Source organism: Pleurodeles waltl, chromosome 8 (genome assembly GCF_031143425.1).
Source record: "Pleurodeles waltl isolate 20211129_DDA chromosome 8, aPleWal1.hap1.20221129, whole genome shotgun sequence".
In the NCBI taxonomy this organism is placed as follows: Eukaryota; Metazoa; Chordata; class Amphibia; order Caudata; family Salamandridae; genus Pleurodeles; species Pleurodeles waltl.
Genome location: NC_090447.1, coordinates 1,492,971,761 through 1,492,998,378, shown reverse-complemented (window position 1 = coordinate 1,492,998,378; position 26,618 = coordinate 1,492,971,761). Strand labels below are relative to the sequence as shown.

The 26,618-nt window shown below is 48.5% G+C and overlaps 1 protein-coding gene across 5 annotated transcripts in view; it reads right to left on the bottom strand.

Annotated features, from left to right (window-relative positions):
* STXBP5L (syntaxin binding protein 5L) overlaps positions 1 to 26,618 on the bottom strand; it is a 1,301,131-nt gene that overhangs the window by 275,554 nt on the left and 998,959 nt on the right. The window lies entirely within an intron of this gene.

Here is a 26,618-nt window from a genome sequence, read left to right as displayed (position 1 = left end):
CTGGTAGTCCTGAGTGAAGGTGTAGATGCTGGAATCCACAGCAGGGCAGGCATCTGAAGGTTCAAGGCAGGCTCCAGGCAGCAGGGCAGTCCTTCTAGGTAAAGCAGCAGTCTGGCAGAGTGCACAGCAGGTCATAGTATCAGGCAGTAATCTAAGAGTCCTTCTACAGGTCCAGTAGTGAACTGAGTGGGTCTGAGAGTCCTATTTTTATACTCCTCCTGGAACATGGGAGAAGCTTCTGGAAAGGTTCTTTGAAGTCATGGAATTTCCTGACTCCCCTGTCGTGGCTCCAAGCTGGCTGCAGTGACCATACAGGGTCGCTATGTCTATTGTGAGGAGACATGACACAGCCAATTCAGGTGCAAGTGGAGCTGTGCTCGGCTCCACCTCCCTCATCCTGCTAATTGATGGTCCATTGAGGTATACCTAATCCTACTATTGTGCGACTGTCTGGGAGGAATTTACAAAGTCTGTCAGCTATTCCCAGTCACGTGACCCAAGACAGGCTACAGACACCAAAGGCTGAGGACAGGAAAATGCCACCTTTCAAAAAGTGGCATTTTCAAATTTGTGATGAAAAATCCAACTTTACCATGAAAGAGGGTTTATCATTAAAATTCCATAGGTAACAAACATGACTTATCTACCTCCTTTTAATTAAGAAATACAACTTATTAAATATAATTAGGAATCCACCAGTGTTATCCTATGAGGGGGGTAGGTCTCACAGTAGTGAAAAATGAATGTGGGTGTTTTCTTTACCATCAGGACACGTAACACCTAATAGTACGTCCTACCTTTTAATTATACAGCACCCTACCCTGTGGGCTACCTAGGGCCTCACATAGGGATGACGTATATGTAATAATGCTTGGCAAAAAGGTTTAAATGCTAAGCTGACATTGCAGTGTGACACTGCAGTCAGACTGCAATGGAATGCCTGGGACAAGTTTTAGAGAGCTAGTTAGGCCCACTGATAGCATTTAATTTACAGTGCCTGTATATATAGTATACCACTCTACAAGGGAATTACAAGTAAACTAAATATGCCAATTAGGTATATGACAATCAAACAATGTTTAGGGGAGTCACACAATCACTTTGGCACTGGTTAGCAGTGGCAGAGTGCACAGAGTCCTGAGGCCAACTGAAGCAAAAATCCAGAACAAATGGGAGGAAGGCAAGTAGGCAAAAAGTTTGGGGTAATACCACCGTAGGACTGGCAGGTCTAACAATTAAGCACTTACGCATCAGAACTGTATTTAGCATACCCAGGCAGTATGATAAGACATGGATAAAACACCTACTCATCAAATTACAAAGCACCAGCCCAAGTACATCACAGGTTTATTATATAAACGAAAATATGCCCCGCAGGGAAGTGAACTTGGCAAAGCATCTCAGACATAAATCCCTCACTATAATGTTTTTGAAAGTGCTGATTTCATGATTTCCATTATCTTTACATAATCATTGGGGACTAGAAGGGTTGGAGCAACAAGGAGCGAGATGTACCATTTGCTGCAACTTACTTGTAGCAATTTGGACACAATAAAGAACTTTATGAACCAACATATGTACTAATGAACAAGTTACATACCTTTGGTAATGCATTATCTGTTGGAGACAATATCTAGTTGCAGATTCCTTACCTTTGAATTTCCCAGGCATCAGACTGGTAAATGTTTTTTTGCATGAGTAGTACCCCAGCGTGGCTTCATTTGGTTCTGCGTGGCAGCGTTGGCACCGGAAGTGACACTGCAGCCACCCAGGCGCATGGACATCAGTTCTTTTTTTTTTTTCTGCGGCAGTTAGCACTGATCCGGAGAAATGCTACCCCTTTGTCTCTTTTTGACATGCTTTTTTCGACATTTTGTTGAAGATCTTTTTTTGTGCATTGAGAATGTGATCTAGGACGGCAGGGTTTAAGCCTTGGGGCACCTGTCACCGCGCCATGTCGATAACAGATCTGCACCTTGTGTGCTAATGGTGCTTCGAGTGCGACCACGACTCAAAGTTCTGCTCGGACTGCCAGGCCATGGCATCGAAGACTTTAAGGGAGTGTTCCTTAAAGCTGCTTGAGGTCCGGCAGTCAACACCATCTAGCGCGACTCCTAGGATGTCTTGGTTCCGATCGAGGAGAAGGTTGCGGGACTGCTCCAGGAGACCCAAGTCCTCTTCGTAGCACTCAAGGTCCTCGAGACTCTTGTGGAAGAGGCACAAGAAGAAGAAGAAGTCCAAATGGTTCCCAGATGCAGTCTGACGCCTGGGAAATTCAGAGGCAAGGAATCTGCAGCTAGAAGTTTCCATCAGCTGTATTTTAAAAATCTGAATCATAGTTAGTTGCAATCTGTAATACCTCATGAAGAACTAAGAGGCATGTTGTAAATGCCAGCTCCATATGAACAGATCCCGGTAACTTTTGACTGACATCTTTACTAAAAACATTATTGAAAATCTTTGGCAGAACAGTTCTAAAATGTCTAGAAAGTTGGATTTAGAGCTTGACTTTAAGCCCAGAGAACATGGTGGGTTTACACCACACTATTTGACCACCGAACACTGCTTTGACTTTGGGCATTAGTTAGAGGAGCAATGGATACAGTTCGCAATCTTTGCTGTTCTTTTGTGGCTCTTCAAATTTATTCTTAGCAAACTGGCTTCTGAGTCATGCTATACCCAGTAACCTATATTAAAATCTATTACCCTGCGCTGTAGTAGGAAGAAGCAAAATATTAATGTATCGGGAGCAACACAATAGATAACAATACACACAAACATGTATTTCATCAATCAATCATTTATTTATAAAGCGCACTATGTACCCGTCAGGGTTTCGAGGCGCTGGGGGGGGGGGAAGGGGGGGGGGGGAGGAGGGTGAGCTGTTAGCGGTCGAAAAGCCAGGTCTTGAGGAGTCTCCTGAAGGCGAGGAGGTCCTGGGTCTGGCGTAGTGATGTGGGGAGGGAGTTCCAGGTCTTGGCGGCGAGGAAGGAGAACGATCGGCCGCCGGAGGTCTTGCGCTGGATTCTGGGGACGATGGCGAGGGCGAGATTGGCAGAGCGGAGTTGACGTGTGGGAGTGTAAAAGTTGAGTCTGGAGTTGAGGTAGGTAGGTCCGTTGTTGTGAAGAGCTTTGTGAGCGTGGGTGAGGAGTTTAAAGGTGATCCTCTTGTCCACGGGGAGCCAGTGGAGGTCCTTCAGGTGAGGGGAGATGTGACATCGGCGGGGTATGTCGAGGATCAGGCGGGCGGATGCATTTTGGATACGCTGGAGTCGTTTGATGTCTTTAGTTGGGATGCCTGTGTAGAGTGCGTTGCCGTAGTCAAGTCTGCTGCTGACGAGGGCTTGGGTCACCGTCTTTCTGGTTCCTGTTGGGATCCACTTGAAAATTCTGCGGAGCATTCGAAGGGTGTTGAAACAGGAAGAGGAGACGGCGCTGACCTGTTTGGACATGGTGAGGGCGGAGTCCAGGATGAAGCCGAGGTTTCTTGCGTGGCTGGCTGGGGTGGGTGGGGGTCCGAGGTCAGTGGGCCACCAGGAGTCGTTCCAGGCCGAGGGGGTGCGCCCGAGGATGAGGACTTCCGTCTTGTCGGAGTTGAGTTTCAGGCGGCTGTTGTTTATCCACTCGGCGATGGATTTTAGTCCCTCGTGGAGGTTGGTTTTGGCGGTGAGTGGGTCTTTGGTCAGGGAGAGGACGAGCAGGGTGTCGTCGGCGTAGGAGATGATGCTGAGGTGATGTTGGCGGGCCAGTTTAGCGAGGGGGGCCATGTAGACGTTGAACAACGTAGGGCTGAGGGAGGAGCCTTGGGGGACGCCGCAGATGAGGTTGGTGGCTTTGGAGCGGAAAGGGGAGAGTCGGACTCTCTGAGTTCTGTCGGAGAGGAAGGAAGAGATCCAGTTGAGGGCTTTATCTTGGATGCCAGCTTCATGGAGGCGGGTCAGTAGGGTGCGGTGGCAGACTGTGTCAAAAGCGGCTGAAAGGTCGAGGAGGATGAGGGCCGAGGTTTCGCCGTTGTCCATTTGATGTCTGATGTCATCTGTGGCGGCTAGGAGTGCAGTCTCGGTGCTGTGGTTTCGTCTGAATCTGGATTGTGAGGGGTCTAGGATGGAGTTGTCTTCGAGGAATTGGGCGAGCTGTGTGTTGACGATCTTTTCGATGACTTTTGCTGGAAAAGGGAGGAGAGAGATCGGTCGGAAGTTTTTGAGATCGTTGGGGTCAGCCTTGGGTTTTTTGAGGAGGGGTTGGATTTCTGCGTGTTTCCAGCTGTCCGGGAAGGTGGCGGAGTTGAAGGAGAGGTTGATGATCTCGCGGAGTTTGGGGGCGATGGTGGCGTTGGCTTTGTTGAACACATGATGTGGGCATGGGTCCGTGGGGGAGCCTGAGTGGATGGTGTTCATGGTTGTTATGGTTTCGGCGTCGTCCACGTGGGTCCAGGCGGTGAGGCGGCAGGCGTGGGCGGAGATGTCAGGGGTGGGGTCTGGCGGCGGGGCGGCGTTGAAGTTGTCGTGGATGGTTGCGATCTTCCGGTGGAAGAAGGTGGAGAGGTCGTCGCAGAGTTTCTGGGAGGGCGGGATGTCGTTGGAGTTGGCGTTGGGATTTGAGAGTTCCTTCACGATGCCGAAGAGTTCTTTGCAGTCGTGGGCGTTGTTGTTGATGCGTTCGGTGAAGTGGGCGCGCTTGGCGATGCGGATCCGTTGGTGGTGTTCACGGTTGGCGTCTTTGAGGGAGGTGAGGTTGTCGGGTGTGCGCTCTAAGATCCATTTCTTCTTGAGCTTCTGGCAGCGGCTTTTGGAGGCGGTTAGTTCGTCTGTGAACCAGGCTGTTTTTTTCTTTCCTTGGTTGGCGGTGGGTTTCTTGAGTGGGGCTAAGGTGTTGGCGCAGTCGAGGATTCATTGGTGGAGGTTGATGGCGGCGGCGCTCGGGTCGGTTGCGTCGGGTGGAGGGTTTTTGACGAGGGTGCTGGTTAGTTGGTCTTGGGTGACTTTTCCCCAGCGGCAGTGAGGAGGTAGAGGGATGCGGTGGTGTTCGGTGATTTTCTTATAGGAAAAGTGGACGCAGTGATGGTCGGTCCAGTGGAGTTCGGAGGTGTGGCTGAAAGAGATGTGGTTGCTTGAGGTGAAGAGGGGGTCAAGAGTGTGTCCGGCGATGTGTGTGGGAGTGTTGACCAGCTGGCGGAGTCCGAGGTTGAGGAGGCTGGAGGTCAGTGATGCGGTGTTGACGTCGTTGTTATTTTCCAGATGGTAGTTTAGATCTCCCAGGAGGATGTAGTCTGGGGAAGCGAGGGCGTGGGTGCTTGTGAGGTCGGCGACGGTGTCGCTGAAGGGGGCTCTTGGTCCTGGAGGGCGGTATATGAGGGTTCCTCTGAGGGTCGTGTTGGGGTCCGTGTGGATCTGGAAGTGGAGGTGTTCGGCTGTCTTGAGGGTGTTGTCCGTGTGGGTGTGGATTTTGAGGGTAGCTTTGTGAGCGATGGCTATTCCGCCGCCGATTCCGTTGGTTCGATCTCTTCTGGTGATTTTGTATCCGTCCGGTATGGCGATGGCGATGTCCGGGGCCGAAGAGTCGTTCCACCAGGTTTCAGTCAGGAAGGCCACGTCAGGGGCGGTGGTGTCGAGCAGGTCCCAGAGCTCGATGGCGTGTTTTCGTGCGGAGCGTGTGTTGATGAGGATGCAGTTCAGGTGGTTAGTGTTGGAGATTTTTGTTGTAGGCTTTGTCGTTCTGTCGCAGGAGAAGTTGCAGGTGCGGCAGGAAAAAGGTCCTTTAGTGTGCTTCGGGGACGCCCGGAAGCACTCAGCGGAGGGGCCGGGGTTGAGTGTGCGGAGTTCGTTGGCTGAGTAGCAGACGCCGGGGATGCGCGGGGCGCGAGGACCAGGGGGGGGTGGCGCTGGGCGTGGTCCAGGCGCGGACGGGCGCAGACGGGCTTGCCCCTGGCGCGCCTCCGGCGCGCCAGCGGCGCGGACGCGCAGCAACAGCCATTAAGAAGGGAGGGGGGAGGGAGGAGCAGCTGGGAGGCGGGAGGCGGGAGGGAGCGGCGAATGGGGGCGCGAGGGGGGCGGGGCCGCAGGGAGGCAGCGGCAGGGATCGGAGAGCTTGGGGGAGCGCACAAGGGGCAAAAAGCACAAAAACGAGCAAAATTAAAGGCAGACACAATATGAAAACACACAGTATGAAATACTGTGAAATCCAGTCGTTCCTGGAGGTCCCTCTCAATCCGATGCAAAAACATTGAAATTCTTTCATGAGGCAGCAGTTCCTCAGTCATTCCTAGATGTCCCTCTCAAATCAGATGCAAAAACATTGAAATTTTTTCATAAAGCAGCAGTTCCTCAGTCATACCCAGATGTCCCTCTCAAATCAGATGCAAAAGAATTGAAATTCTTTCATGAAGCTACAGTTTCTCTGGCGGCTACCAGAGCTCCCAACATGCCAGGCGCAAGATGTTTTGCAGGCGGAATACAAGGCCAGGACACTCTCGGACCATTGTCCACTAAGGCTTGGTCTTCAATGGGGCAGATCGGGCATGAGCATACCAGTGTGGCAATTACAAACCTGCAGTGCTTACTGACCCTCCGTTCCGCCAGGAGGCAGTTTTTTTTAGCTCAACAGGAAAATGGCTTCATCGCGGGCCGTGGAATGGGACGCTCACAAACTGGTCATGTGACGCCACTGCCTCTCGGCCACAGGGGGAGTCAGGCGCGTCTTGACACGCGAACTGCCTGCGCTAGAAAAAGACCTGCATGCCTTGGAAAGAGATGTGGTGCAGGGCACCTCCGACCCCGACGCGCTTCGTGAATTAACGAGTTCAACACATGGAAGCAGACTCACGGCTGCGTCAACATGATTACCAACACTATGGCCCTCATTATGAACATGACGGTAAACACCATTGCCTGCCGTGGCGACAGTGAACAGAAGACCGCCATTGGCGGTGAACAGAAACTCGCCATATAATAATGCCAAAAACAGAAACCGCCAAAAATTCGGCTACCTCCAGCCACCGCCAGGGCCTTGGATGGCAGGAAGGCTGTACACCCCACCCTGCCACTGCCAAGCAAACAAATCCCCCACCCTCCCAATAATGATGCACAGATCACCGTGGCGGACAGTGGATGTCAAATGACCATTGGCTGTACAGGCCGCTACGGCCAGCAAGTGGACCCAACAGCAAGAAAAGCACACATTGGCAAGTGTGAAACCCACACATCTGACACACATCCACAACACTATTTAACACTTACACACACACACCCCAGAATCCTTTGCATCGCCAATAGGACAACTGAGACTGACAACACAGCACGCATACACTGAACACAACATCACACAAGTCACACACCCAGCCACACAACAGCACCCTCACCATTATCCGCACAACACACCACCCACAACACACACACCATGGCACCCCCTAAGCACCCACTCTTCACTGATATGGAGCTAAGAACAATGGTGGACGAAATACTCAAGGTCGAGCCACAAATCTTCGGGGCACAGGTCCAGCACACACCCATCGCCAGGAAGATGAAGTTATGGCAGACCACTGTCAACAAGGTCAACGCAGTGGGAAACCAATCGCGTACGAGGGACGACATCTGCAAGAGATGAAACGACCAGCGTGGGAAGGTGAGGTCCATGACATCCAGGCACCACATTGCGGTACAGAAGACTGGGGGAGGATCCCCACCTACACTCCCTAACTACACTGACTGGGAGGAAAAGGTACTGGCCATCTGCACCATGAGAGCGTCATTGGAGTCATGGAGGAAAGGACTCGGTGTGTCATCTACAATTACCCCATATCCACCACACCTGTAATGCATGCAGCACCCCACCCCTCCAACTACCACCAGGATCACTACCCCACCCAGGCCACAATCACTACATCCAGTCACCCTGCATGCCCACAACCCCACTAACAGGCCCACATCCCTTCCCATGTGCACAGCCTCCTACCCCTGCAAAGAATCACAATGGCACTACACCACCCACAATTCACCTCCACATCCCATGCAAAATGCAATGGCAACCCCATTATAGGTCCCTGCATGGCCCAACAGGGGAATAAACTGCACAAAATAGGGTAGAGCTGTGCATCCTTATTTTAATTAGTACATGTAACATACATGTCCATTCTCCTCCACAGGCACCACCCATGCTACCCGGACGGAAATGCAAAGAAGTGCCAGCGCCCCACATGGAGACAGAGGCCACACTCAGGACACTGGAGAGGGAAGTGTAGACAGTGAGGAATACCCTGGCCCGTCACACAGTCCTGGACTGTCACCCTCCAGCAACCCCGCCTAGGACACCACTGACACCCCTACCACCCAGCCACCAACATCAGCTCTGGCCAAACCACCCCACACCAGTGTCTCCAGGCCACAGACTGGTGGAACACAAGTACAGAGGCCAGAGTCTCCACCTACTAACAGGCAGGGTGACGATGGCCCCAGTATAAGTGTACTACCAGACCTGTGCAGGCGGAGGGGGCTAGGCCCAGTGGGACGGTATCAGTGGCCCAGGGGGGAGGCCAAAGGATGTATGCTGCAGCCCGGGAGGTGATCTCTGAGGTCCTAGGAGCATACCACCATACACAAGACAGGATGGGCCAGATCCTGGCCACCGTGGAACAGAGTCAAAGGCTGCAGATAGCCCAACATCAAGAGATGTTGCATGGCCACTATAGCAGGGGTGCTGCAGCACCACTACCTAACCCAGCCTGAGACACCCACAAACCATGAAGCCCCTACCACTGCCCAGGACACAGACCAGCCATCAACATCGGCAGCAGCAACTGGACTGGTGGCACTGGCAAAGGACACATAGGAGACCAGCACCCCTACCAGTGCAGCCCAGCACCAGACACTCAAACGGTCCCTCAGACCCAGATATGGCACAGGAACATCTGCCAAGACCAAGGCCCCCACTAAGAAGTGACTCTGACATGGACTGTCTCCCAAGTGTTCCACTGTGCCACCATCCTCACCCGCCAATAGCAACATAACTTGCAAGGGACAGATGGACCTATACCCACTGCCACCAATCACTGAGCCCATGTACCTAGTATGGACATCCATCATTAGTCCACTCCCTATCTCTGTAAAGTGCACCAATGCATTTAGGACACCAAATAAAACACATGTACACCAATTCGTATGTCCCCTGTCATAATGAAGAATCAATTGTAAATGTGAATGCATTTGCCAGTAAGTTCCATAAAATGACCTTTATTGTAGGAATGGCACCCCATGCACAACATTGTGTGGAGTAAACAGAAATGTACACCATGTTTGTCTCCATGGCGCATACCACCTTATTCTTCAGGTAACAGTGTAAATGACTACAGACCCCACATCCCCATAGTGAATAAGTCAGACATACATTATGTACTGCATACAACATCATCAGTGAACAGTACCTCATAGTCAATGGAAGTATAGTTGGATCAGCTGTTTCCTGTAGTGGACATCTTCTCCCTCATCATCCTCACCATCACTCTCATCCCCTCTCAGAGGAAGCAGGTCTGGATATACAGCACCCTCCTCCTCCAGTAGGGGGATAGCTTTCCTCACAGCCACGTTGTGCAGCATGCAGCACGCCACCACTATTCTACACACCTTCTCAGGGCCATAGCACAGGGAACCCCCAGAGAGATGGAGGCAACGGAATCTAGCCTTCAGGAGACCTATAGTGCGCTCTATCCCCCTCCTCGTATGTCCATGGATCTCATTGTAATTCCTCTCTGCATCTGTCCTGGGATTTCTCACAGGTGTCAGGAGCCATTGCATGTTGGGATAACCAGAATCACCTGCAAAAGTGTTTCCAACAGGACTGTAACAAACTGCCATTACTTGCAGACAGCATGGCTGTCAGCTATGTACAGATCCAGTGTCATACACACTCGCCTATGAGCCATCCTCTGTCCCCTTGTAGTTGATCCATGATGTGTGGTACATTGCTGTTTCTCAGGACAAATGAATCATGGACTGATCCTGGAAACATGGCACTCACATGTGATATGTACTGGTCTGCAGCACACACCAATTGTATGTTCATTGAGTGGAAGCTCGTCTTGTTTCTGTACACCTGTTCATTCACTCTTGGGGGGATGAGAGCTATGTGGGTGCCTTCGATGGCACCTATCACATGGGGAATGTTAGCAAAGGATTAAAAATCAGACTACCTGGCAGGAAGTTCAGCCCTTTGGGGAAACTTTACATATGTCTGCAGGTGTACTACAAATGCATCCAGGAATCTGGACAGGATGAGGCTAAACATTGGCTGAGAGAACTCTGCACCCATGCCCACTGTCACCTGTGCCCGTAGCCAAGAAATGGAGTACAGAGAGCACTTGCACTTCAGTAGGGATGGCATGCCGATTCTGATTAGCCAGTCTCAGTACTGGATCCAGTAATGCACATAGCTCATGGATTGTTGTACGATTGAGTCTGTAGGTGACAATGATGTGACGTTCAACCATGGTCTCCAAATCAATAAGAGTTCTGTACACAGATGGGGCCCTCCCTCGGCACATGGGTCTGTACCTAGGGGGAGGAGAAAGCACATGTGAGGAACACACATACATAGGTACAACATGTTGTGTATGAATAACTGCTGTACAAGTGATGTATGATATACAACTATACCTATAAAGTAATACGTCTGGACTGTTGTGGGGAACAAACCCTCATGTGGGCATGCGACTAAGGGTTGGGGTACATAGGGCCTGAATGGGGCCCATGACCAGGAAATATTTGCATAGTACTAGCAAAATGGCAGCCTCCTGCCATCCAGATATGTAGGAGTGGAAATGACCTCATTCCGCTGGCGGTTGTTGTTATGGGGTAAGGCGGTGTTCACCACTGTGCACCCATTCATTGGTTAACATGGTTGTCAATGGGGAACCTGGGCCTATCATGATCTGCGGTGACGGTGCACACCGCTGCGGAGCGTATGCCATGGAATCACCCCAAGTTCACTTGACTCCCGGATCCCGTGCATGGAAGTACTCCACTGAGTGTGCTGCTGTGTCCTGAATCTGGTTACTCAAATGCCACGTGTCACAGGGGAAAGGGCCCCGGCCTTCACCATGGAGGAGCTGGAGAAGCTGTTGGACGGGGTCCTACCCCTGTATGCCAAGTTACATGGGCGACCAGAGGTGCAGGTGAGTAGGCGGATGTCGTGCATGGATGTGTGTGATGGTGGCAGTTGCCTGTATGCATGTGTGGTCAGTATGTACCTGCACAGGCATAGATTGTGTGGCAAGTACTGTGAGTGAGGTGGTGAAATGATCATGTGAAGTGTCTGTCTCATAGGGGACGTATAGTCAGCGGTATCACATGGCCATTTCCTAAACTCAGTTTTTCTTTTCTGTGAGTCCCATACAGGTCAGCGTCCATCAGAAGAGGGCACTCTAGCAGGCCATCGCCAGGTAGGTGCGGACCCTGGGGGTCTACAACCTGCGAAGCACCCACTGCAGGAAGCGGGAGGACCTGCGGCGCTGGGCCAGGAAGACCTGCGAGGCCCAGCTAGGGAAGTCCTCCCAACGAGGAAGGGGTGTCCGTCGGGCCTTGACCCCCCTTAATGTGCTGCATTCTGGCGGTGGCATATCCAGATTTGGATGGGAGCTTGAAGGCTGCCCAGCAGCCATAAGGGGGTGAGTACCAACACCATTTCATGCCTCTTTGATGGATCTGTTTGGGTGCTGTAGTATGTATGTTGTCTAGTACCAGGTACTCTGACAGGTGTCTGCCAGCAGTCCTGCCCCCATTGGCACTGAGATGTTTAGGGGCAGGTCTAACAGTTCATCAGGTCCTTGTGTCATGTGGGAGATGAGTTGTATGCTAGGGTTGTGGTCACTAGTCAGGGGCATAGGCATGACTGTAGTTGTAGGTGCTGCGTGTTGGTATGTAAGCTGGGTGGGAGTGTGTGTGTGCACCAGATTTCTACATCCATTCATGTATCTACACATATCGCTCATGTTTTGTCTCCCCACCCCTGTACTCTTGTGTTGTCTGTGTACATCAGCATCATCTGTTGAGGGAGCAGTGGCACCGGTGAGTGGGGATGCAGTGGCTCAAGGTTCCAAGGAGGCAGAGTCTGCCGACGCCAAGGATACCAGTGGGTTGGAGGGTGAGGGGAGTACCACGGGGGAGGCTACTACCACTGGCGGTAGTGTCTCTGATACCTCCTCCGATGATAGCTCCCTGGTGGTGGAGAACCCTAGTGGGCCCACCCATTCTATGTCATCTTCCGCCACTCCACATACCATCACTACCCTCCCAGTTGCTCCCCACCCAGTTGCTGTGCGCACTCACCCTGAAGGGTGGGCGTCTTCTTCGCTCCAGGCACCTCATCCCCTGCCCAAGTCAGCCCTGCTGCCCTCATGGAGGAGGCTATTGACCTTCTGAGGACCATCTCTGTAGGGCAGACAACCATTGTGAATGCCATCTAGGGGCTTGCATCCCAGATGCAGCAATGCAATGCATATCTGGAATGCATTAACTGTACCATGTCTGGCCTACAGAGATCTTTTCAGGCTCTGGCCTCCTCTTTGACTGCAACTAGTGTCCCTGGTCTTTCCGTCCCCCTCCAACCACCTCTGCCCCTTCCAGTACCCCACTCCCTTCATCCATCCAAAGCACACGTTTAGACAGCCATGCACACACCTCAACGCACAAGAAGCACACACAGAAACACAAGCACCACACTTCCCACCACAGGCATACACATACAAAAGCAAACACGACAACATCCACTTCCCCCAGTGTGTCCACCTCTCCTGCCTCCCTGTCTGTAACCTCGACATGCACACCCATAGGCACTGCACCCTCAGTCACTGCTGCTGGCCCCATTCTTGCAGTCACCACAACATCAGACATCCAGTCATGCATCCCAGACTCCACACCTGCACTCACCAAAACAACATTGACTGACACATTCAGCACACTCACCAGACCTGCAGACACCATGATAACATCCATGTACACTGGCAGCCTGTCTTGTCCCACTGTGTCCACCCCTGTCCTCCCAAAACACTTGAACGTGCCCAGACACCCACCCAACACACATCCACCACACCTCAGCATAGTGTACAGGCACCTGCATCCACGTCCCGCACACCTACACCAGTTACAAGCAGTCCCTTTATCTCCACTCCCACACCTGCCTCAATGTCCACCCCAACTGCCCCTAAAAACCTTTTCCTGTCCCGTGTTGACCTGTTCGAACTCACTGGCACACCCCGTCTCATCCCTAAACGTGCCCACCTCCTTGCCCTGTCCACTCCTTCCACATCAAAGTCCACCCCAGTCTGCCCTTCCCATTCCCGTGTCCCTTCCCCAGTGAGCAAGAAGCCCCATGCTGGCCCAGGTCCATCTGCCACCCCCGTTCCGAGCCCGCTCACCCACCTTCCAAGAGCAATCCCAAGCCCCCGCCACCTCCCAAGCGTAAGCCCAACCCCCCTCAGACGTAAGTCCCCACCCCTGCCAATCCCTGCCCCTGAGGTGCCTGGCTGCCCCATTAATGTTCCTTTATGGTGGAGTACCATGTGCACATGTGGGAGTCAAGTTCGGGCCATTTGGGTCCTTCAGCCTTTTACAGTTGGACTGGCCAATGGCCTTATTTGGACATTACTGTTACTGTTCTATTAAAGTTTGTGTTCCCAGTGTTGCTGTTGGCACAATCTGGATAAGTGGTTCATCATTTCATTATGGGGGTGTAGTCTGCACATGTGTGTGCTTTGGGCAGGTTGCATTGGTCTTGTGTCGGGTAAGTAACTCTTGTTCTGGTGTATGGCTTGTGATGGTGTGAGGGGTTGGGGTGTGTTGCAGGGTGGGTGGGTGTGTAACTGTGCCCTTTCTTCCCTTGTTTACTAGGTTGCGGTACTTACCATCGTCGTCTTCGTTGGCAGTCATGGTCGTGGAGGTATATGGCAAGGAGCAGCACTGGCATGATTTCCAACTCTCTCTCTACATGTCTGCTTCAGCGTGTTGTGCATGCCTACGGTGAGTGTTTCCTTTTATATTGTTCTTTTCCGCCAGGTTTTGCGTGGCAGTGGTTACCATCCCGGAACTGACGGCGGTCTTGTGCTTCATTATTTGTTGGACGGGTGGGGCCTTTCTGTCGGCCTGTGGGTGGCCACTTCCGTCAATGTCGGCACTCCTATGATGGCGGTGAGTGGTTTAAACGCTGGCTGTTTCTCATGTGTTTCATTATTTTGCGGTCCGGATAGCCAGCCTGTTGGCGGTAGTTACCGCCACTGTCGCGCCGCGCGGTGCGGCGCGAGCCGAGAGCTCGACTTCTGCCGGGCGTTCGGCTCAGGCCGCGCACCGCGTTATTAAGACGCGGCGCGCCCCCAGCCTTTCCTGCGCGTTTCGAGGCCCCAGATTTGCTTGGGGCCTCGTTCTTCCTTCTGCCTTTCACTGTCCCAGGGGTCTCTGAACCCTCTTACCTGTTTTTCTTCGTTTCTTTGTCCTTCTTCTTTTTTGCAGTCTGTTGTGTGCCTTTCTTTATGTTTTTTCCTCCTTCCCAGATTCCTGTGCTTTCCCAGCATTCCTTGTTCCCTATTCTCTATGGTTCCTCTACTATTCTGTTCTATGTATTGTTTCCCTATCTAAGATGGTGTCCTTTTACTTCCTGTGGGTCACTTCCTGTTTTTTGGTATATAAGGGCTGTGTTTTTCCTCTTTCTTTGCGCTGCAACACTTTCTGCTCAGTTAGTGTCTTCGCTCCTGATTTCCTTGCCTTTTGGTTTTGGATTCAGCATTCTGTGTTTTCTGATTTTTGCTCCTTTTGGATTCCTGTTTGTTTGTTCTTGTTTTTCTCCAGGAGTCTTCCTGTTTGGAGGTTTTTTCCCCTTTTTAAGGGGTTTTTTCCCTCTGGCGCTACTTTCTGAAGGGCACGGTCTGTTCTTGGTGTCTCCATTACCTACAGCACCGTGGCTACCAGAAAGAGTCGCCCCTTTTTGGGCCAAAGCCGAACATTGAAGCTTCACGCCACCAGATCTGCAAATTCCAGGCGCAAGCAGCACGTGAGTCGTGACAGATTGCAGCGCCAAACCATTCCGACGTCCTCAAACACCATGGATAATACAGTGGCGGCTGCTGCAGATCCGGAGCAATCTCTGTTGACCACGATTCAGCAACAAGCCCAGGAATTGCAACAACTACGTAATGAAAATGCTGCGTTAAGACAGGCTTTGGCCCTCCGCACCAGTGATGTTCCGACAATCTCCGCTTCTACCCCTTGTTTCTCTGGTGAACCAACCAAGCTTCGCGAGTTCTTGGATGCTTTAACGGTGTATTTCGCCTTCCGACCTACTCAATTCTCCCACGACAGGACCAAGGTGGGTTATCTTATCAGTGCCTTATCCGGTCCAGCCTTGGCCTGGGCAACCCCGATGGTGTCCTCCAACGACCCTGTATTGTCAGACTATTCCGCCTTTGTGAGTCGCTTCAAACAGATGTTTAGTCGTCCTGGATTGGAAGCCTCCGCTGAAGAAGCCTTGTGCGACATCCAACAAGGCTCCCAAGACGTCCTGCAATATATAACCCGTTTTCGTCAGCTGGCGGCAGAGACCACTTGGGTGGAACGTACTCTGGTAACATTATTTCGTAGAGGACTCAAAGAAGAAATAAAAGATGAACTAGTGCATTCTACCAGAGCGGAAGATCTTCGTGGCCTGATGGATCAAGCACTGTCCATCGAATATCGTCTTCAGGAACGGAGATCGGAGAAGAAAAGGAGTAGAGGGTTTGCCCAGCCAAGTAGCTCACGTGCATACCTGCAGCGTTCCGAGGAACCTCGCACTCCTGCTAGAGACATCGAAGGGGAACCCATGCAGGTGGATACTACCCGAGGTCCGCTCTCTGCTAGTGAACGAGAAGACAGACGCAAGAGAGGGTTGTGCCTGTATTGTGGTTCTGCTGGTCACATGCTCCGTACCTGTCCAGTACGTCCGTCCAGGCCTTCGGGAAACGCCACCTCCCGTCCTCTGTAAGAAGGGAGGGGACGGGATCTACAGCTATACCTTCCATCAGCTCCTTTAATGACAATACAACTGCCTTGTTCATCTTTCCGGTCCTGTTACAAATTCCGGACGGTCGTCAAGAAAAGACTATGGCATTACTAGATTGTGGTGCTAGTGGTATATACATGGACAAGACGTGGGCTGCTGCTAACCTAGTCCCTACTCAAGCAAAAGAAGTACCCGAACAGGTACACACTGTGGATGGATCTTTGATATCCTCTGGTCCTGTAGACACCACTACCCTGATGTTAAGTCTACAGGTGGGAAACCATCAAGAACACATCTCCTTCGATCTTATTACGTCCCCTAACCATACCATCATTCTTGGAATTCCGTGGCTCATCAGACATAACCCATATATAAATTGGGTTACCCGGACAGTCTCTTTGTCTTCGCAATTTTGTCATGAGAACTGTTTTACTTCTGACAAGTATTGGTCTCCGAAAAGATCCTTAGCTACTGAAGGTGCCACTGGTATGTCCATTAATACGGTCCAAGGGATCCCAGACCACTATTTGGAGTTTCAGGATGTTTTCCAAAAACCGTCAAAACCTGTGCTACCTCCACATCGAGAATATGATTGTGCAATTCCATTGGAACCCGGCACAATTGTTCCTTTTGGGAGGATGTACTCCCTCACGGAACCCGAAAAGGAAGTTCTAAAGGAGTATCTGGACGAAAATATACAGAGTGGTCTTATTGTTCCATCGTCGTCTCCGGCTGGGGCCCCTCTCTTTTTTGTGCCCAAGAAGACTAAGGATCTTCGTCCGTGCCTGGATTTTCGAGGTCTGAATAAAATTACCATTAAAGATCGTTATCCTTTGCCTCTCATCAGGGACATACTGGAAGCAATCAGAGGGGCTCAACGTTTTACTAAATTGGATTTACGAGGAGCCTACCACCTTTTACGCATAAGAGAAGGCGACGAATGGAAGACAGCATTCAGGACCCCATTTGGCCATTTTGAATATAGGGTTATGCCGTTTGGTCTTACTAACGCCCCCGCAATCTTCCAGAGATTTATGGACTCAGTGTTTTCAGACCTACTGAATCAGACAGTCGTGATCTACCTAGACGACATTCTTATTTATTCTAGAAATCCTGAACTCCATACCTCCCATGTTAAACAAGTTCTTCAAAGACTTCGTGATCATCAACTATTTTGCAAACCAGAGAAATGTGAGTTCGACATGACGGAAGTCAAATATCTGGGCTATCATTTAAGTCCCACCGGCATAGCTATGGATCAAGAAAAGGTACAAGCTATCCTAGAGTGGCCTTCTCCTTCTACCATAAAAGAAACACAATGTTTCCTAGGTTTAGCAAACTTCTATCGACAATTCATTCTAGACTTTGCCAGTCAGACTAGCCACATAACTCACACCTTAAAGAAGGACAATTTAAAGAAGGGGTTTGTCTGGACTGAGGCTGCTGAAGCAGCCTTTCAAAGCTTAAAGAGAGCCTTCACCCAAGCCCCCATCTTAAGACATCCAGATACCACCAAGCAATTTATAGTAGTAACTGATGCTTCTGAGAGAGCCATCGGAGCTGTCTTACTCCAACGACAAGAGGATGATGGCCTTGAACATCCTGTTTTCTATTTGTCTCATATCCTTTCCACAGCTGAACAACATTATTCCGTACTTGAAAGGGAATTATTGGCTCTGAAAACAGCCTGCCTTGAGTGGAGACAGTTTCTGATGGGTTCCAAGGAACCATTTGAGGTGAGGACAGACCACCGTAATTTACAATGTTTAAGAAATTTTGTATGCCAGAATAGTCGTCAGGCCCGCTGGGCCTTTTTCTTCAGTCAGTACGATTTTTATATTACATATATTCCAGGATCTCAAAACATTCTGGCTGATGCTCTGTCTCGCCGATATCCAGAGTGTTCTCCTTCCTCATCCCAGTATCTTCTAGAACCCAGTAAGATCATTGGAGTGGCTCAGTCTTTCCTGGAAGAAGTACAACAAGAATACGCCAACCTATCGGACCATGACATAGAAGAACTAAGACCATTATTGTACAAGAAACAAGGATATTTTTATTACCAAGACCTGATATTCCTCCCTACAAACAAGGTGCAAAAGAAAGCATTACAAATGTGCCATGATTCCCCTGTAGCTGGTCACAGAGGCATCAAAGCCACACAAGAACTACTTTCACGATTTTTCTGGTGGCCTACCTGGAAACTGGATGTGGAAGAATACGTTCAGGCCTGTCCCATATGTGCCCAAGTCAAAATACCTCACACCAGACCGGCAGGATTACTACAGCCTTTGCCTGTTCCATCGGCCCCATGGCATACTATCTCTACTGATTTTATGTGTTCGCTCCCACCATCAGCAGGAAACCGGGTTATCATGGTCACAGTGGATTCTTTCACAAAAATGGCTCATTTCACTGGCCTAAAAAAGCTGCCTACTTCTCAAGAACTAAGTCAAATATTCATAGATCATGTCTTCCGTCTCCATGGACTTCCACATACCATAATATCTGATAGAGGACCTCAGTACATCTCCCGATTTTGGAAGCATTTTTGTAAAACCCTGAATATAAATAGAGCCTTGTCTTCAGGGTTCCATCCTCAGACCAACGGACAGACTGAGCGTCTGAACCAAGGACTAGAGCAATATCTTCGGTGCTTTTGCAATTCTACCCAAAGTAACTGGAGCACTTACCTCTCTTTAGCTGAGTTTTCCTACAATAACTCAGTCCATAGTGCCTCCAAGGTCACTCCCTTTTTCTGTTCCTATGGTTTTCATCCTACCTCTTTCCCTACTTCTCCACAATCCAACTCTCCTCTACCTGCTATTAACTATTTCTCCAAACGCCTTCTCCAACTCCATAAACTAATTCGATCTAATTTGTTACATACCAAGAGGTATATGAAGAAGGCTGCAGACAAGAGACGTACAACCAATCCAAATTATCATCTGCAAGATAAAGTCTGGCTCTCCTCCAAATTCTTGCCCTCACGTCTCTCTCAAAACAAGTTCACACCTCGTTACTATGGGCCTTTCCGTATTCTCCAGTTGGTCAATCCTGTCACTGTCCGTCTTCACTTACCCCATACATGGAAGATCCATCCGGTTTTTCATGTTTCTCAGCTTAAACCTTATGTGCCTGATCCTTACTCACGTCAGTTTCCTTGTCCACCTCCTGTCCTTGTGGATGATGCTCCTGAATATGAAGTGCAGGAAATTTGTGACTCTCGTCTTTTTCATAAACGACTTCAGTATCTGATTCATTGGAAGGGTTATCCTCTCAGTGAATGTTCATGGGAAGATGCCTCTTCCGTTCACGCTCCTCTCCTGATTCAACGCTTTCACCGTTTATTCCCTCTTAAACCTGGGCCTTCGGGAGGGGGACCTACTGTCGCGCCGCGCGGTGCGGCGCGAGCCGAGAGCTCGACTTCTGCCGGGCGTTCGGCTCAGGCCGCGCACCGCGTTATTAAGACGCGGCGCGCCCCCAGCCTTTCCTGCGCGTTTCGAGGCCCCAGATTTGCTTGGGGCCTCGTTCTTCCTTCTGCCTTTCACTGTCCCAGGGGTCTCTGAACCCTCTTACCTGTTTTTCTTCGTTTCTTTGTCCTTCTTCTTTTTTGCAGTCTGTTGTGTGCCTTTCTTTATGTTTTTTCCTCCTTCCCAGATTCCTGTGCTTTCCCAGCATTCCTTGTTCCCTATTCTCTATGGTTCCTCTACTATTCTGTTCTATGTATTGTTTCCCTATCTAAGATGGTGTCCTTTTACTTCCTGTGGGTCACTTCCTGTTTTTTGGTATATAAGGGCTGTGTTTTTCCTCTTTCTTTGCGCTGCAACACTTTCTGCTCAGTTAGTGTCTTCGCTCCTGATTTCCTTGCCTTTTGGTTTTGGATTCAGCATTCTGTGTTTTCTGATTTTTGCTCCTTTTGGATTCCTGTTTGTTTGTTCTTGTTTTTCTCCAGGAGTCTTCCTGTTTGGAGGTTTTTTCCCCTTTTTAAGGGGTTTTTTCCCTCTGGCGCTACTTTCTGAAGGGCACGGTCTGTTCTTGGTGTCTCCATTACCTACAGCACCGTGGCTACCAGAAAGAGTCGCCCCTTTTTGGGCCAAAGCCGAACATTGAAGCTTCACGCCACCAGATCTGCAAATTCCAGGCGCAAGCAGCACGTGAGTCGTGACAGCCACTGCCGGCGGTGCGGTCTTTCCCACCATGTTCATAATGACCACCTATATCACTAGGTTGCATGTGGAAGGAGATCGATCTAGCAGGCTGCTAGCACAGTTAACTAACGTCAGACAGAGCCATACTCCCATAGGGGCCATTAGGTTGGAGACGGGAGACACGGTCAACTCCTAGGCAGTTATAAATGATCCCTTCCGGGATTATTACCGCATGCTGTATGCAGAGAGACCACTGCCCACCTCTGCTCAATTAGAGCACTTCTTTACTAACCTCCCTTTGACCCAAATCACCCCCCTAAAAAGGACGGAGCACGACGAGCCCATCGACATAGAAGAGATCCAAACTGCATTGCGCCAACGAGCCCACAATAAAGCTCCCAGAACAGACGGGCTGCAAGCTGAGTATTACTCCACTTTCTCTGCTCACTTAGCTGGTCCATTTCTGGAGGTGTTGCATGAAGCAAAACAGCAGGCAGTCTCACAGAATCCCCGATGCGCTCATAGTGGTCCTACCTAAACCAGGTCATGACCTGCAGGATGTGCACTCATACAGACTCCTCTCGCTACTTAACTTAGACTGTGATTTGCTGGGCAAAGTGCTTGCCAACCAACTATTCCCACTGATTGGTCGCTTGATTCATGAAGACCAGTCGGGCTTCATCCCGGGACGGACTACCTTCCAGAACATTAGAAGGCTCTTGAGACTACTGAACAGAATCCCCAAAGGGAAACACAACAGAGTAGCAGTGTCACTGGACATTGAAAAGGTATTCAACACTCTTGGATGATCCTTTCCAAAGGAGACGCTACGATACATGGGCTTTGGCACAGGCTTCACGGAGTGGATTAACATACTTTTGGCCATGCCAGTCATGGTTTCCGATATTGCGATCCATGTCAAGGACCCCTCTATTGATCATTCTTCTGTTTTGTGTCCTCTGGACCTCGCCCTCTTCCCCTAAATCTAAATCTATCGGTTTGGAAGCTGAGAAGATGAATCTATTAAAGAAGGGTCTTTCAGAACATTATTCACAGCCCCAGGAGGCCATCTACCACTGAGGCTTAGTCTATGCTCTGGGCTACATTTGATAAATGGTGTTCTTTGCATGACCTTTTACCTCCATTTTTTCCTATTTCTCCTATTTTGAGATTCTTGGTAGAAGGCTTTCAACCTGATCTCTCTATTTCTACCGTGAAATCTCAGTGGTATCCAATCAAAGCATTTAGAGCATTTCAGGAATCTCAGATGGAAATAGAAGCTTGCTTTACAGAACCTTTTAAAATCGCTTTAGATTTATGTATTTCTAAACCTGTTCTGCATCCCCGTTCACTTTCATGGGATCTTCGTTCTGTCCTTAGAGCGCTTCAGTTTTTCCCATTCGAAAAGCTAGAATTCTTGGATCCTTGTTTTATTCCAAATCAACTCTTCCTTTCATGATGCAATGAGTGGGGCGAATAATATTGAGGTAATGCCTCGATTACTTACCAGTAATCTTCATTACTTTTAGTCCTATTTGTGCTGGTCACAGTCATTACAAACCTTTCCACCGTCCCTCCATAGACTTTGACATGAGATTGGAAATAACAGGCGGATTCTGAGCATTCTGGCCTACATTTTGTTGCACCCAGGAGTGTGGTGGGGGCTTCATTTCAGAATTCTCCTGTGTTCTTTTTCCTGTCTCAAAGGTGGATTCACCTTATGATGTAATGACTGCTATGGGGATGACTAGTACTAAAAGTAACTAGATTACCAGTAAGTAAGAGGGTCATTATTCTTTTCTTGCTGCTCAGAATATTAGTAGGTGCAAAAAAGCATTGGAGTGAATACCCACCATCAGTGTGAAACAGTGGCACAAGATTAATTGTATTCATTGTGTCCCATTACATGGAGTAAGCTAAGCAGCGACAATTTCCCTTAGCAAAGGGGTCCAAGGTATAATTGCCCACGGTCCTTCAAAACTCTTACCTAAAGAAGCAGTGTACATAGTGTGTACGTAGGACCAGGTGTTTTGTCCTTGTGCCCTTTAAAATGAGCACCATGGTAGGCAGTATATACTAATGCCAAAATAAACATTAAAGTAGGACATATGAAGCATGTCTGGGGCATTTGAAAATGTGCACTCTGTTGGGCAGCATATATAAAAATTAAAAATAAAGATAAAAAAGGATTATGCTTCATAGCTCGCTAGTCATACATTTAAGCATCCACCATCTCAGAGGAGGAAGTTGCATATACTACCATAACTAACCTTCTGGTTAATAGTAAATATCTCTTATGTAAAAACAGAATTATGGGGGACTAAAAGGGGTATGAAATTAAGTTCAAATGCAAAAGTGTTCTGACATAGCTTTGTGCATTATCGGTAACTACTGTCATTTCTAATGTTTCCCATTCAGTCACTCATGTGCGCATCTACACTTGAAAATATTCAACAGCAAAAAAGTGTAGATGTTCACCTAGATGTTGTTGTGAATATACATGTAAGTAAATACACACATGTATTCTTGCCATTGTAAAGAGACACTATAGTGTTAATAACATGCATTGGAAGTGAACGTAATACATTTTCGCTGTAGTTCAGACAATAGCTCTTTGCCTACTCAGCTCTGTTGGCTAATTCTGCTATTGTTCTGCCCTGAAAGTGACATCAGGCTATATGCGGAACTGTCTAGTGATGGCTTCAATTGCTACACTTTTTAGGTCCTACTCATGGCTCATACAGAGAGGAACTGAAAGGACTAAATGACAGCAGACTATTCCACTGTACAATGTGAAAGGAACCAGTACTACATCAGAGGGGAAGGAGGGAGGGTGACGAAGAATATATTGGGAAGATATAGTATCAACCAGAAAGGTTGTTACCAAACGTTAGGTAACTTATTCTTCTGATGGACAGTTCTTCCCACAGATTTCTCATGAAAGAGTTCCAAAGGAGTACCCACCAGTGGGTAGGACAAAGTATAGCCAACTAAACCCTCGGAGAACCAAATGGCAGGATGTCCAGGGCATAAAAGAAGGGGCATTTCCTCATAGGGACCACTGCAACAAGGTGATCCATGAACATTCTAACTGAGAGAACCCCACACCTGACAGATCATGGTTGCACTCCCACTCATAGTTCTCCAGGCGCAGACAACTCAAGTTATCAGCTCTCACACTAAATGCTCCTGATAAGTGTACCGTCATCCGAAAACCTGTGTTTCAAAGCCCACAGCCATAATTGCATGGCATCCAAGCATAGGGTCAAGGAACCCATTGCTACCTCTCTAAGTAGTGGACGGTGATAGGGGTGTCTAACCGCCATGAAACAGCATGAGATGGAAGAAAAAGCAACCTTCATGGTTACACAAATGGCAATGAACTATATTACACTGAAATGCTGTGTTTTTTCTGGGATGACTGCCCCAGCCCAAAAAGGAGGCATCTGTCACAGCAATGACCTTCAGTTCTGTAGGACAGACCAGGCAGCCCACCATAATACTGCAGAGACACATCAGTCAAGCTGAAAATATCCAACCAAACAGAAAGAATTCCCTGAAGCTCAGACCATTGTCATCTGAGGCACCACTGGAGAGACCTCATTTTTCAATGGGCACAAGGAGGATGTACGGGACATTCAGCTCAAAATATGTAATACAGTGATAGACTTCTACTAGGCAAATGAGTCCGAAGCATCAGGATAATATCTTGATCGTCTAAGATCCTCTTAGGAATAGGAAAAGCCCTCATGCAAAGTATATCTAAGATCACACTGATTAAGATCAGGTGCTGAGTCGTAGTTGAATACAAATTCTGGTGATTGATAGAAACCTCCAAATAATGAATCCAGACTTGGCAAGTAATTTAAAACCAACTGAGAGCAACTCACTCTTATTAGCCAGTCATCTAAAGATGGAAACACGTGAACTTTAGAACTTTGAAGGGAGGTTGCTGTAACTGCCAGCACATCCATGAAAACCCACAGAATAGTTGGAAGGTCGAAGGTCTCGCACCACAAAGTGTGCTGTGAACCACTGTGAAGCAGAGGTAATGCCTTTGACCAGAGAGGACTGGGGTGTGAACACTGGAGTGCTGGAGATCCAGAAATAACATTCAATCCTGTGCATTCAAGGTCAAGATAACCTGACTCACAGACATCCGACTAAATATGTCCTGACACAAAAAAGAAGTTCATGAACGTCAAGCCCTAAAAGATTTGAGGCTTCCACATGCGATACGTTTTACTACTGAAGACTCTAAGTAGACTTGTACAATCTGGAGCATCTAAACAAATTGAGGATGAAAATCTGAGTACAGACCCAGGAGTGTTATAAAGAAATGCCATACCATCTATAATATAAAAGATGGAATTAGACACTGAGAGGAAGAAATTAGACCAAAGTCATACATGGGCCAGCATGGTGGGCCTACTGCAGAAGCTGAAAATATGGCGGCCAGCCAAAAACCGGAATGTCCAATGACAGAGTGTTAACAGGGAGTCCAAAAATCTTTTTTATTGACCATTGACCAAGAGGTGCTGAATTATATCCTGTGTTGCTGCAATGCCATACCATGCAACTGACTCTTAAGATTAAGGAGCTGGATGAACAGGAACAAACTACTACGCAACTCCAGTAAGACTGAATTCCTGTTACTATCCAACTCTAACAAGAACAAACTTGACCCTTCATTTCTCAATGCACTGAGGCTAGACGGCTTCTCTTCCATCCCCTCTCCCTTCGAGAAACCACGAGGATTCACACTGGACAAGACCCTCTCTGCATAAATTATACCACCAAAGCGGATCATTTCCTAAACCTCAGGAAAATTCATCACTCAATCTCACTTGTCCACTTCAAGCCAGTCATTGATGTGCTGGTGATCTCAACACTGCAGTTTGGTATTGTTGTTCTGGCAGGACCACGAACAGCTTCCATTGCCTCTGATAGAGTGGAGTTTCTTGAATCTTAATCTCTTGGTAGAGTCATCAAAAAGAAACACCCACTGGCCGCATGGATCTTTGATTCTCAACTTGATGTCTGAGAAAGGAGCCAACAAAGGCAACACATTTAAAGCACGGCAAAGCTAATGTGGCTCCACAAGAACGACAGAGAGGATGGTGTCAACACCTCAGGGGTTTATTGCCAATTTAGTTCCGATTACACGTTAAATCAATCAGCCATGTTGAAGGAAGCATATTGTAAGAACATACATATTAAAATGATCATGTAGTCTGAATCTGTACATGATGGGGAAAAAATACAAACTAGAATCACATACAGCAAACCAAATATCAAACGAGGAGGCTCTTTAAGGGAACTTTCCTATTCTAATTGAGAATTGAAAGTGTCAAGGGGACATTCTCTGAGGAAGGTGTCAGAGGAAAGTATAAGTGCTAAAAAATGAAGCTCAACACTCTGGGCAGAGGAAATCAGTAGAATCTAGAAGAACTCTTCTGTCAGTGAAGTCAGGACAGGGTCTGCTCAACTGTTCTAGAAAACTACACAATTGAAACATAAAAGAAGATTCTAGAAGACTTCCTCCATCAAACAAACCAATCTGAAGGCAGTCTTCCCTAGGAACATGTAGACTCGCTAGTTTCCCAGGTCTCAATCAAAGGAGTAAGAATCCGGCTAACATTATATTCAGAATAAATTCTAAATGAGTACAGTTAGCATAAGTGAATGTATTGAGTACATTTAAGAAAGGTATACACTTTCCTTATGGTGAATACAGTCACTATAATTCAGCTAAATATATGATCAATGTAAATACATAGCCATCAGTACAACTGATTAATGAAATGCACACAGATGAATACAGTTAAACACACAATGAGTATAAAAGTTGTATTTAAAGGGGTGGGGAACTAAATTACGATGCAATGCTCTGCCCCTCACAAAGCTGCATTGCACTGAGCCACCACACAGAAAGACACGCACATTACCTCTATTCTGAGAGACCTCCACTGGCTCCCCATCTGAGCACACATACAATTCATAATCTCCTGCCTAGGTCATAAAGCCACCCACAATGGCAATCTAACATCTATCACCAAATTAGAGCCAGTGTGAGACTACCAGAAACTAGGCCCCACACCAAAATAAAAGTGGTCTCGATTAGCAAATCAGATACCTAAAAAAGTTGTCCACATTTGCAAATAGGACAGTTATGAGCTTAGGTATTTTGCCAGGAAGGGGAGAATGCATGCATTTGTGCTTGCTACAGGCAATGTTTGTGGTTATATCAGGGGCAGCAACAGTAAAACTCGGCTTAGCAGACCATAAATGAGGTACACAAACCTATTAGACCAGCCCCTCGGGCACTGCCTGATTGTCCTATAGGCCAGTCCGACCCTGATTACAGTACATCTCTGAACAAGTTGAAAGTCCCTAAATTCAGGACCTCTATGCTTCTAAACCTTTCATTCCCTCGAATTGGCAGCTTCATTT